The sequence below is a fragment of the Capricornis sumatraensis genome, chromosome 18 (assembly GCF_032405125.1).
Source record: "Capricornis sumatraensis isolate serow.1 chromosome 18, serow.2, whole genome shotgun sequence".
Lineage (NCBI taxonomy): Eukaryota > Metazoa > Chordata > Mammalia > Artiodactyla > Bovidae > Capricornis > Capricornis sumatraensis.
The window spans coordinates 74,417,999-74,428,981 of record NC_091086.1 but is presented as its reverse complement, the minus strand read 5'-3'; the positions used below and the strand labels follow the sequence as shown (position 1 = coordinate 74,428,981).

General features: G+C 41.6%; 1 non-coding gene across 1 annotated transcript; it reads left to right on the top strand.

Moving 5' to 3' along the window:
• The first annotated feature begins 10,683 nt into the window (after positions 1-10,683).
• Positions 10,684-10,755, top strand: TRNAW-CCA (transfer RNA tryptophan (anticodon CCA)). The gene has a single exon. It is a non-coding gene; the product is annotated as a tRNA-Trp (tRNA).
• Positions 10,756-10,983: the final 228 nt, after the last annotated feature.

Below are 10,983 nucleotides of genomic sequence, written 5' to 3'. Positions count from 1 at the left end.
GGCTGCGGCGCACATGAAAGGAGCGAATTCAGTGAGCCCAGAGGCTTGCGGCTTCCATGCATAGAATGCTAAATTCCTTAACTTGGTACCTGATCTTTGATATTCAGACAGTCTGCTCCCTTTCTTGCAAACGTATAGAGCCTGACTTCCCCTCCTGCCTCCTTTTGAGTAACTTTTCTCAGGTCTACTGAGATGCTGTCTCCCAGGCTGGAGTCCTAAACATTCCCACCAAATGAAACAACTCTCTGCTTTCAGGTTGTGACTGTATTTTTTAGTCGACAAACTCAATGGATTCAAGAAGAAGAATCTAAAGTGGATAATTTTTTATTCTAATATAATAAACATTTTAAAGTTGTTTCTTAAAGCCCTTTGTGCTCTATTTCAGAATAAAGTATAGACTCACAGGAAGCTTCAGAATAGTACATAGATTTCCTTGAAACTTCACCCAGTTTTCCCCAGTGGTGGCATTTTGTAAGTGTAGTGTAACATTGTAACCAGGACATTGACATTAATATAATACACTTGCCTAGACTCCAGACCAGTATTATATACATTCTCGGGAGTGAACGTGTGTTGTGTGCCTGTGCTTCCGTGTGTGTACATGTGCTTCTGTGAGGGTGGGGCGGGTGCAGTTTTAAGTAATTTGGCCCTTTGTATATAGACCTCCACTGCTAGCATACAGAACTGCTCCATGCCGCCCCTTTATAGATATAGTTCCACCTTGTTTTCTGGGAAAATCCCATGTGTTCCCGATCTCCGTATTCTTTGTCATTTCAGCAGGGTTATATAGGCAGAATCATGCAGTGCGTAATCTTTTGACATTAACTTTGTCCCTCAGCATAATTCCCTGGATATTCATCTAGGTTTTTACGCGTGTCAGTAACCGTGCCTTCTTATTTTGGAGGACGATTCCGTAGTATGGACATCCCATGGTTTAACCTTCTCCCATCGGAAAAGCAACGGGTGTCTCCCGGGTTTTGGCTGTTATAAATACAGCTGCTGCGAACAGTCATGTGCACATTTCTCTGAGAATCTACTTTTCATTTCTAAAGAACAGATATCCTAAGATGTGATTGCTGGAGACTTTGATAAGAATAGATGTACTTAAAAAAAAAAAAAAAAAAGAACCTGCCAAATTGTGTCCCAGAGTGTCCGTGCCATTTTCCAATGCCAGGAGCAAAATCTGAGTGACCTGGTGTGTCTGCTTCCTCACGAGTGTTTGGGATTTTAGCTATTCTGGTGAATATGCGGCGTTGTCGTTGTATTTCTCACTTGCATTTCCTTAGTAGCTACGGAGGTTGAGCATCTGGCCATGCACACAGTTCCACCTGTAATTCTCCATTAGTGATGAGGTTATTCATACCTGTTGTTGGTGTTCAGTTGCTAAGTCATGTCATATCTGTTGTGAAGTTTCTAACTTCTTTTATTGCTGAGTTTGCAATTTCCTAATCTATTTTACCCATAGGTTATTTATCAGATGTGTGCAAGCATTTTCTCCAAACCTGGAACCTGTCATTTCATTCTCCTGTGCAGAGCAAAGGTTTGTAATTCAGATAAAATCCAAGTCATCAATTTTTTTTCTATGAATAATGCTTTTAGCATTATATCTAAGAATCCTTTATCCAATCTTGGATCCCAAAGACTTTCTCTGATTTTCTTCTGAAGGTTTTATAGTTTTACATTTTATATCTAAATCTGTGATCTATTTTGAATTAATTTTGTATAAGATTTGAGGCTTAGGTCAAAGTTTCTTTTTACTTTGTTATTTTATTTTATTATTTTTTTTTCTTTTTTGCCTACAGATGCACAATTGCTCCAGTCTATTCGTTGAAGACTGTCCCTCCTATAGTCAATTGCTTCTGCATCTTTGCAAAAACCAGGTGGAAATGTTTGCGTGAGATATGTCTAGGTTTTTTATTCTGTTCCACTGAGCTGTGCTGATGCCTCCATCCACACCATACAGTCTTGACTACTGCAGCTGCAGAATAAAACTAAACATCGGAGAGAACGAGTCCTCTCACTGTTCTTTTTTTAAAAAAAAAAAATCAGCTGTTCTAGATCTTTTGCCTTTCAAACAAATTTTAGAATAAGTTTATCTATGTCCACAAAGCGCCTCCCTCATAGTTCAGTTGGTAAAGAATCTGCCTGCAACGCCGGAGGCCCTGATTCGATCCCTGGGTCAAGAAGATCCCCCGGAGAAGGAAATGGCAACCCCCTCCAGTATTCTTGCCTGGAGAATCCCATGGACAGAGGAGCCTGGCAGGCTACAATTCATGGGGTCACAAGAGTAGGACAGGATTTAGTGACTAAACCAACGCCACATGTCTACAAAAATACTTTCTGGGACTTTGATAGGCCTTGCATTAAATCTGTAGATGAATTTAGAAAAACCAGACATCTTTAATAAGTTGAGTTTTCCAATTCATGGACACTATGTTTCTGCATTTATTTAGATTTTGACTTCATTCATCAGTGTTTTTGCAATTGTTAGATACATGCTTAATTACTTCATTTTGTGTACTTTTCATAATCTTTACATTATGCAAAGGAAGAAAATGAGACCCAGATGAATAACTTATCCAGATCACACAGCTAACAGGAGATGAAGCCCAGACTCCATCTCCAGTATATGCCATCTGCACTCTGCCCCATGGTTGCTCCAGGAGGGGAGCATTTTATGTAACCAAGGCCTCCCTCCACAGGGCCACATTCCAGGCAGGGAAACAAACCGAAGCCCTTCAGCAAGGGGGAGGGGTTAGTTTTGGGTGGGGAGGGGGCTACAAGTGGGCCTTGAAGAGGCCTTTCTTGGGCCTCTTTCTGGGTTTCCTCTTTCAGAGGTTTCCCTGGGTCATTCTGAAGGACAGCCTCAGAGTTCTCCCCCATTTTAAAAAATCTCTTTCTTTTGTCATCACTTATAAAGCACAAATTTTTCTAGAAACATCCAGGTTATTCTGAGAGTTTAAGCTGGTGACTGAAGAGGCTCTGGGTTTTACAAAGAGTGAGGGCATCGGAGCACATGAAGGTCAGCTTCTTGCCTCCTTAACTATTCTCCTTGGATTCAGAAACATCCAAGCCAGGGAAGACCAAGGATCTCAAGACCATTGTGATGCTCCAGGCGCCCCCCCCAACCTCTCATATGGGGTTTCCACATTCACTTGAAGTTTACCTGCTCAGAATTCATCTCCTGGAAGGTCTGGAGTGTCTCAAGATGAGATGAAGCACATTGCAGGGGGCAGTGTATCAGGGAGGCAGATGTGAATTTCTACCCCATGGGATTGTCTGCTTGCCCGGGATACAGCTAAAGATGGCCTGCAGTGTGACACACTGATCCACACCCTAAGTATCTGAGAGAGATGGAAAAGGGAGTGTGTGCATGCATGCATGTGTGTGTGCGTGTGTGTGTGTACACGCATATATATATATATATGCCATCATACTGCACATGTAAATTTTTTACCATATGATCCAGCAATCCCACTCCTGGGAATACATCCAGAAAAACAAAAACTGTAATTTGAAAAGCTACATTCACCTCAGTGTTCATAGCAGCACTGTTTACAGTAACCAAGATATGGAAACAATGTAAGTGTCCAACAACAAATGGATGGATAAAGAAGATCTATATATAAAAGGAGACAGATGTGTGTGTGTGTGTGTGTGTGTGTATCACTCAGCCGTGCAATGGAATGGAATATAGCTCAGTGTTAAAAATTTTGAAATAATACCCTTTGTAGCAACATAGGGATTATCTTATTAAGTGAAGTAATTTAAACAAAGACAAACATCACATTATATCATTACGTGTGGAACCTAAAAATGGATACAAATAAACTTATTTGCAAAGCGTAAATAGACTCACAGACCAAGAAAACAAAGTTATAGTTACCAAAGGGGAAAGCAAGGGGTGCGGATAAATGGGGAATCTGGAATTAACAGATACACACTATTATGCATAAACTAGACGAACAATAAGGACTTGATGTGCAGCACAGGGAACTATATGCAATATCTCACAATAATAATCTATAATAGAAAAGAATCTAAAAAGGACGTATATATAGGCAATAGAATCACTTCACTGCATGCCTAAAACATGGTAAAGTAGCCATAATTTTAAACTTTTTTATAAAGCTGTCAGTGGTTTCTATTGTGTCTTTTCCCATTTTATCATTACAGTAGCTCTAGTCTTTCCCTGTGGCCATGAAGCCTGACCCTCCCAGCACTAATCAGAGATGTCTAAGGGGAGAACCACACACTCTGCCAGCGTCTGCAGCGTCTGCCGCAGCAAACCTTTCTAATAACTGATGGGCTCCAGGGGTCGCCGCTCATTACACTGATAAACTGATTTCACAGATCATGTGCCCACATGATTCATCACGTTCAGAACAGACGTGGGAGGTGGGCAGATCAGCCACATGAGTCCCCTCGTCATGGCTAAGTAGAGGGAGAAACGTGCATGATTCCATAAATAGTGAAATACTTTGAGTGCCTCTCTATGAAGAAATCGTACTTGCAGTTTGCCTTCTACCTGAGCGCTTGAAATGAGGCTGTGTGTGAGACCCAGGAGCCAGGAAGAGAGAAACTCTCTAGACCAAAGGTATTTAATTTTCTGTGGAATTTAAGAATAAAGACAAATGTTATTTCTCTTTTCTCAGCTCAAACCAGTAGTAAGATTGTCATTAGGAAGAATAAGAAGGCAAGAAATCTACCCATGTCCATCTTTCACAGGTAAATCCCCAAGGTCTCTGCCAAAGGAAATTATACCCATAAGATTACTGCGTATGAAGTAATTCTACATGGAGAAAACAGATAATATTCATGCTAATACTTACATTGTGAAGTTTGATTATTGATACTCTGAATTTGTAAATAGAATTTTGGTATTTTTTTCTTTTTGAAATGTCAATCAATGTAGATGGATAATTATAATAACATAAAAGTATTCTCTAGTTAAAATATGGTTTAAAAATTAAATCTCTCTACTAAAGTATATGCCTGCAATGCAGGAGACCTGAGTTCAATCCCTGGGTCAGGAAAACCACTGGAGAAGAGAATGGCAACCCACTCCAGTACTCTGCCTGGAGAATTTCACAGCCAGAGGAGCCTGGTGAGCTACAGTCCACGGGGTCGCAAAGAGTCGGACACAACTGAGCAACTAATACATACTTCACACACACACAATGAAGTAATATATTCAGGACTGTATATGATCTAAGAGTTAGACAGAAATCATAAGCTAAAACCTTCTTTATTACTTACTAGTGATGACTTTTTGGGCTGCACATTCCAAATACGTTAAGTCTTGATGAGTAGGTTTGAAAGATGGATCATCTGAAGTCATAAAACTTTAAATCATGACCTAGGATATTTTTCCTAAGAAAAAGCTTATTGTTTTCTCTATCTCTGACTTAAAACCCAGATCGTACAGGAAACATCCCCAAAGCCTGACACTCTGGTTGGGGGAGGACAGAGAAGAAAATGTCTGTATCCAGCAGAGACTGCCAAATTCCCTGTCCATGAACACAGTGCTGGAAGCCGCTGGACTCCGCCACAGCCTTGCTCACCTAGAACACGAGTCCCTCAGAAGAAAGATGACTCCAGGCTGACAGGGCTCCAAACTGTACACAGTGCTGGAAGCCGCTGGACTCCGCCACAGCCTTGCTCACCTAGAACACGAGTCCCTCAGAAGAAAGATGACTCCAGGCTGACAGGGCTCCAAACTGTACACACTGAGTACACATTCCAGGACCCCAGCTCCCCAGGGACCACGGGGTCCAGCTGATACCCATGACCTGTAAAGCTGGTGTCACAGCACAAGGCGTCAGCTGTCCGTGCCATCTCTGATCTCCAGTACTGCTTCCAGAACGTGTCCGTCCAACGTGATGTAAAAGCCCAACTCCCTTGGGTCTCTCTTCTCCCCCCAGTACCGCTGACATCATGCTCATCATCCCAACCCCCGAGCACTCAGGCCATCCTTGAAAGGGTTCTGCTCAACACCTTCCATCCACCCAAGTGGTCTCTCCTGCCGTGGGAACCATCAACAAACGCCTGGAGTCCACGAGGGAGGCAGCAAGTCCATAGCTAGCTCACCAGCCTGGTTTCTGCACGGCAAGAACTACAAATACAAGGTAGCTGTGTAAATGCAGTGGGATGCTACGCAGCTATGAACAACAATGCATTTTGCCACTTGCAACAGCGTGCATGAGTGTGGAGCGAATCATGCTTGAGGAAACAAGTCAGACAGAGAAGAAATAATCCTAGATGATATCACTTATATGTATATTATAAAAAAACTAAAACAATCTACTGAGTATAACAAAGGCAAACAGATACGGAGAACAAACTCCACGCCTGTAGGCAGCGAGAAATGGGGAGCGGCTGGACGGGGTAGAGAGTCTAGGGGCACAAACCACTGTGTGTAAAATAAATCGGCCACAAGCCTCCCGTGCAGCACAGAGACCACAGCCAGTATTTCAGAATAACTACAAGTGGAGCATTGCCTTTACAGCTGTGAAATCACTGCTGTGCACATGAAGCTGATATCATATTCTAAATCAACTATAACTCAGTAAAAAAAAAAAAAAAAAAAACAGTAAAAAAAAAAAAGTAAAACTTTAAAAACTGAGTTGTCTGAACTATGCTTTCAAAGCAGGTGACCGTTTTCATTCAGATATTTTGTCACCATTTAAACATTTACCTTTATGGTTCACATCCGCTTTCTGTAATATCGATAATTGAAAAGATAAATTCATACACCTGTTTTTTAATGATTCTGAAGTTACAAGCCCAGGTTTCTATCTGAACTGTGCTAAAAGAAACTTGTAAGAGCGATGATAAAGTATTTTATTCCCACTTTAGCTTTCAGTTCAGTTCAGTTCATTTCAGTCGCCCAGTCGCGTCCGATTCTTTGCGACCCCATGAATCGCAGCACGCCACGCCTCCTTGTCCATCACCAACTCCCGGAGTTCACTCAGACTCATGTCCATCGAGTCGGTGATGCCATCCAGCCATCTCATCCTCTGTTGTCCCCTTCTCCTCCTGCCCTCAATCCCTCCCAGCATCAGAGTCTTTTCCAATGAGTCAGCTCCTCGCATGAGGTGGCCAAAGTACTGGAGTTTCAGCTTTAGCATCATTCCTTCCAAAGAAATCCCAGGGCTGATCTCCGTTAGAATGGACTGGTTGGATCTCCTTGCAATCCAAGGGAATCTCAAGAGTCTTTTCCAACACCACAGTTCAAAAGCATCAATTCTTCGGCAAAAAGTTCCCATTCCTCTCACCTTATCAAATGCTATTAGGAAACACAGTTTGATTTTTATTCAGTAGTCTGGAGAAAGAAATGAATTTTAGTATTAATATGAAGGTATCAGACTTTTTAAATAAAATTCAATTTATAGATGATTTACCAAGTTTAGAAAGTTGTTCTCTCCTGGACCGTTTTAGCTACTTCCAGGAAGCAGGTAATTTAAATTCATGAATCTATTCAAAACTGTATTAGATAAGTTTATCTGTTTTCTAGATAGCTGTCAACTGGTCAATTCATATTCAGAAGTTGACCTAAATGAGAGAATACCTAGCAAATAAAATCCCCTTATCCATTCCCAAGTAATGCTTTTAGATAGTAATATCCATGGAGATCTGCTTGTCAAGAGCGCTGTGAATACAATACAAACTTCTGAACAGGCAGCCTCTGAGATAATATATTCTCCTTTGCAGTACTCTAGGAAACTGCAGTGGTCATATATGAAAAAAACAGAAAAATTTTAAAGGAGTTGTTTTCTACCTAAACCTTTAGTCTCACTTCCTTAACTGAGCACACAGAGGGTCCTTGTCATGGAGACAGTGAGAAGAAACCTGCAAGGTCTCTTCCGACGTTGGCTGCATAAGAAATCTTGCATGAATTAAACAGGTTATCGGAATTAATGCCAATCCCCTAAAATGTCCATTCTTTGAATGGAAGTAAACCCATTTCAAAAAGTTCACTTAGAATCTATGAGAAATGTCACACTGTGTTTCTCCCTAAAAATCCAGGCAATGTCTGTTTAGAAAGAGTTGTTACATATGAAATTATTTCAAACAGAGGGCCACACTGAGCCTTTAATTTGTATATCTGTTTACCGAGGAGAGCTCCTTTATTTTTCCTTATGAAGAAACCGTTGTTGCTGTTCAGTCCCTAAGATGTGTCTGACTCTTTGCGACCCCATGGTAAAAAGAAACTATACGTGCATCTGATATAGACAGATGGAATTAATTGATTTGTGCTTCTCCACGGAAGACATTTAAAAACCAACTCAAATGCATTTCAAAATTTAGCTTGGAGTGCCCTCTGCTGGTAATGTATTTGAAAAGTATAACCATGCACCTCACTACTCCCACAGGTTCTCTATTTTAAAGTTACATGGTCTACACCAATTATTGATACTCCTTGTAATTGCAAACATACAATTGTAAATAGATGTTTTATATAAGATCCTCCTAAAAGATACTTCTTGGTGAATAATAGCATCTGTTCTGAGATGCCGGCATCTGTTGGATCATCGAAAAAGAGAGAGAGTTCCAGAAAAACATCTATTTCTGCTTTATTGACTATCCCAAAGCCTTTGACTGTGTGGATCACAACAAACTCTGGAAAATTTTTAAAGAGATGGGAATACCAGAACACTTTACCTGCCTCCTGAGAAATCTGTATGCAGGTCAGGAAGCAACAGCTAGAACTGGACATGGGAAAACAGGCTGGTTCCAAATTGGGAAAGAAGTATGTCAAGGCTGTATATTGTCATCCTTTTTATTTAACTTATATGCAGAGTACCTCATGAGAAATGCTGGATTGGATGAAGCACAAACTGGAATCAAGATTGCCAGGAGAAATATCAATAACCTCAGATATGCAGATGACACCACCCTCACGCAGAAAATGAAGAACTAAAGAGCCTTTTAATGAAAGTAAAAGAAGAGAGTGAAAAAGTTGGCTTAAAGCTCAATATTCAGAAAAGGAAGATCATGGCATCCGGTCCCATCACTTCATTGGAAACAGATGGGGAAACAGTGTCAGACTTTATCTTTTTGGGCTCCAAAATCATTGCAGATGGTGACTGAAGCCATGAAATTAAAAGACACTTACTCCTTGAAAGAAAAGTTATGACCAACCTAGATAGCATATTCAAAAGCAGAGACATTACTTTGCCAACAAAGCTTCGTCTAGTTAAAGCTATGTTTTTTCCAGTAGTCATGTATGGATGTGAGAGTTGGACTATAAAGAGGGCTAAGCACCGAAGAATTGATGCTTTCGAACTGTGGTGTTGGAGAAGACTCTTGAGAGTCCCTTGGTCTGCAAGGAGATCCAACCAGTCCATTCTGAAGGAGATCAGTCCTGGGTGTTAATTGGAAGGACTGATGCTAAAGCTGAAACTCCAATACTTTGGCCACCTAATGCAAAGAACTGACTCATTTGAAAAGACCCTGATGCTGGGAAAAATTGAAGGTGGGAGGAGAAGGGGATGACAGATGATGAGATGGTTGGATGGCATCACCGACTCAATGAACTTTAGTCTGAGCAAACTCCAGGAGCTGGTGATGGACAGGGAGGCCTGGTGTGCTGCAGTCCACGGGGTCGCAGAGTCAGACATGACTGAGGGACTGAACTGAACTGAGATGATAGGTAAGTAGGTAGGTTTAGCAACTGAACAAGTAGGGAGATAGATGATGACAGCTAGGACTGACAGATCTATGGACAAACAGATGATAGATAATCGATATGTCATTGTTATTATTCGGTCTCTAAGTCATGCGGCTCCGTCGTCTGCAGCAGGCCAGGCTCCTCTGTCCTTCTCTGTCTCCCGGAGTTTGCTCAAATACATTTCCACTATCAGTTACGCTATCTAATCATACCGCCCTCTGTCGTCCTCTTCTCCTCCTGCCCTCAATCTTTCCCAGCATCAGGGTCTTTCCCAATGAGTCAGTTCTTCGCATCAGGCAGCCCAAGTATTGGAGTTTCAGCTTCAGCATCAGTCCTTCCAATGAATATTCAGTGTTGATTTGCTTTAGGATTGACTGGTTTGATCTCCTTGCAGTCCAAGGGACTCTCAAGTGTCTTCTCCAGCACTATGATCTGAAAGCCTCGATTTTTTGGTGCTCAGCCTTCTTTATGGTCCAGCTCTCACATCCATACATGACTACTGGGAAAATCATAGCTTTGACTATATGGACCTTTTCCAGCAAAGTGATGTCTCTGTTTTTTAATATGCTGCCTATGTTTGTCATAGCTTTCATTCCAAGGAGCAAGGGTCTTTTAATTTTATCACTGCAGTCACCATCCACAGTAATTTTGGAGCCCAAGAATATAAAATCTGGCTCCGTTCCCACTTCTTCCCCTGCTAACTGATAGATAGACAGATCTACAGACGGGTTGATCATAAATCATCTTCACATGGTAAGTTTGATATACAGATAATGTTTCCAGTGTCTTATACTATGTTAAATATGGTAACTAATCTACAATGTTATGGGATGAATTGTGTCCCCTACCACCCAATTCCTATGTTGAAGAACTAACCCCCAGGACCTCAGAATGTGAAATTATTAGGAGATAGGACCATTACAGATGTAAGTCACTTGGATGAGGCCATATTGGATAATCCATTATGAATGATGTTCTTATAAAGGGGATATTTGAATGTACATAGGGCTTCCCTAGTGGCTCAGAGGTTAAAGCATCTGCCTCCAATGCAGGAGACCCAGGTTCAATTCCTGGGTTGGGAAGATCCTCTGGAGAAGGAAATGGCAACCCACTCCAGTATTCTTGCCTGGAGAATCCCATGGACGGAGGAGCCTGGTGGGCTACAGTCCACGGGGTCGCAAAGAGTCGGACACGACTGAGCAACTTCACTCACTCTTGAATGCACATACATGCACACAAACACACATGTGGGGAAAACATCATGTAAGGGCTGGAAGGGTGCTTCTCCAAACCGCAGAGCACCAAGGACT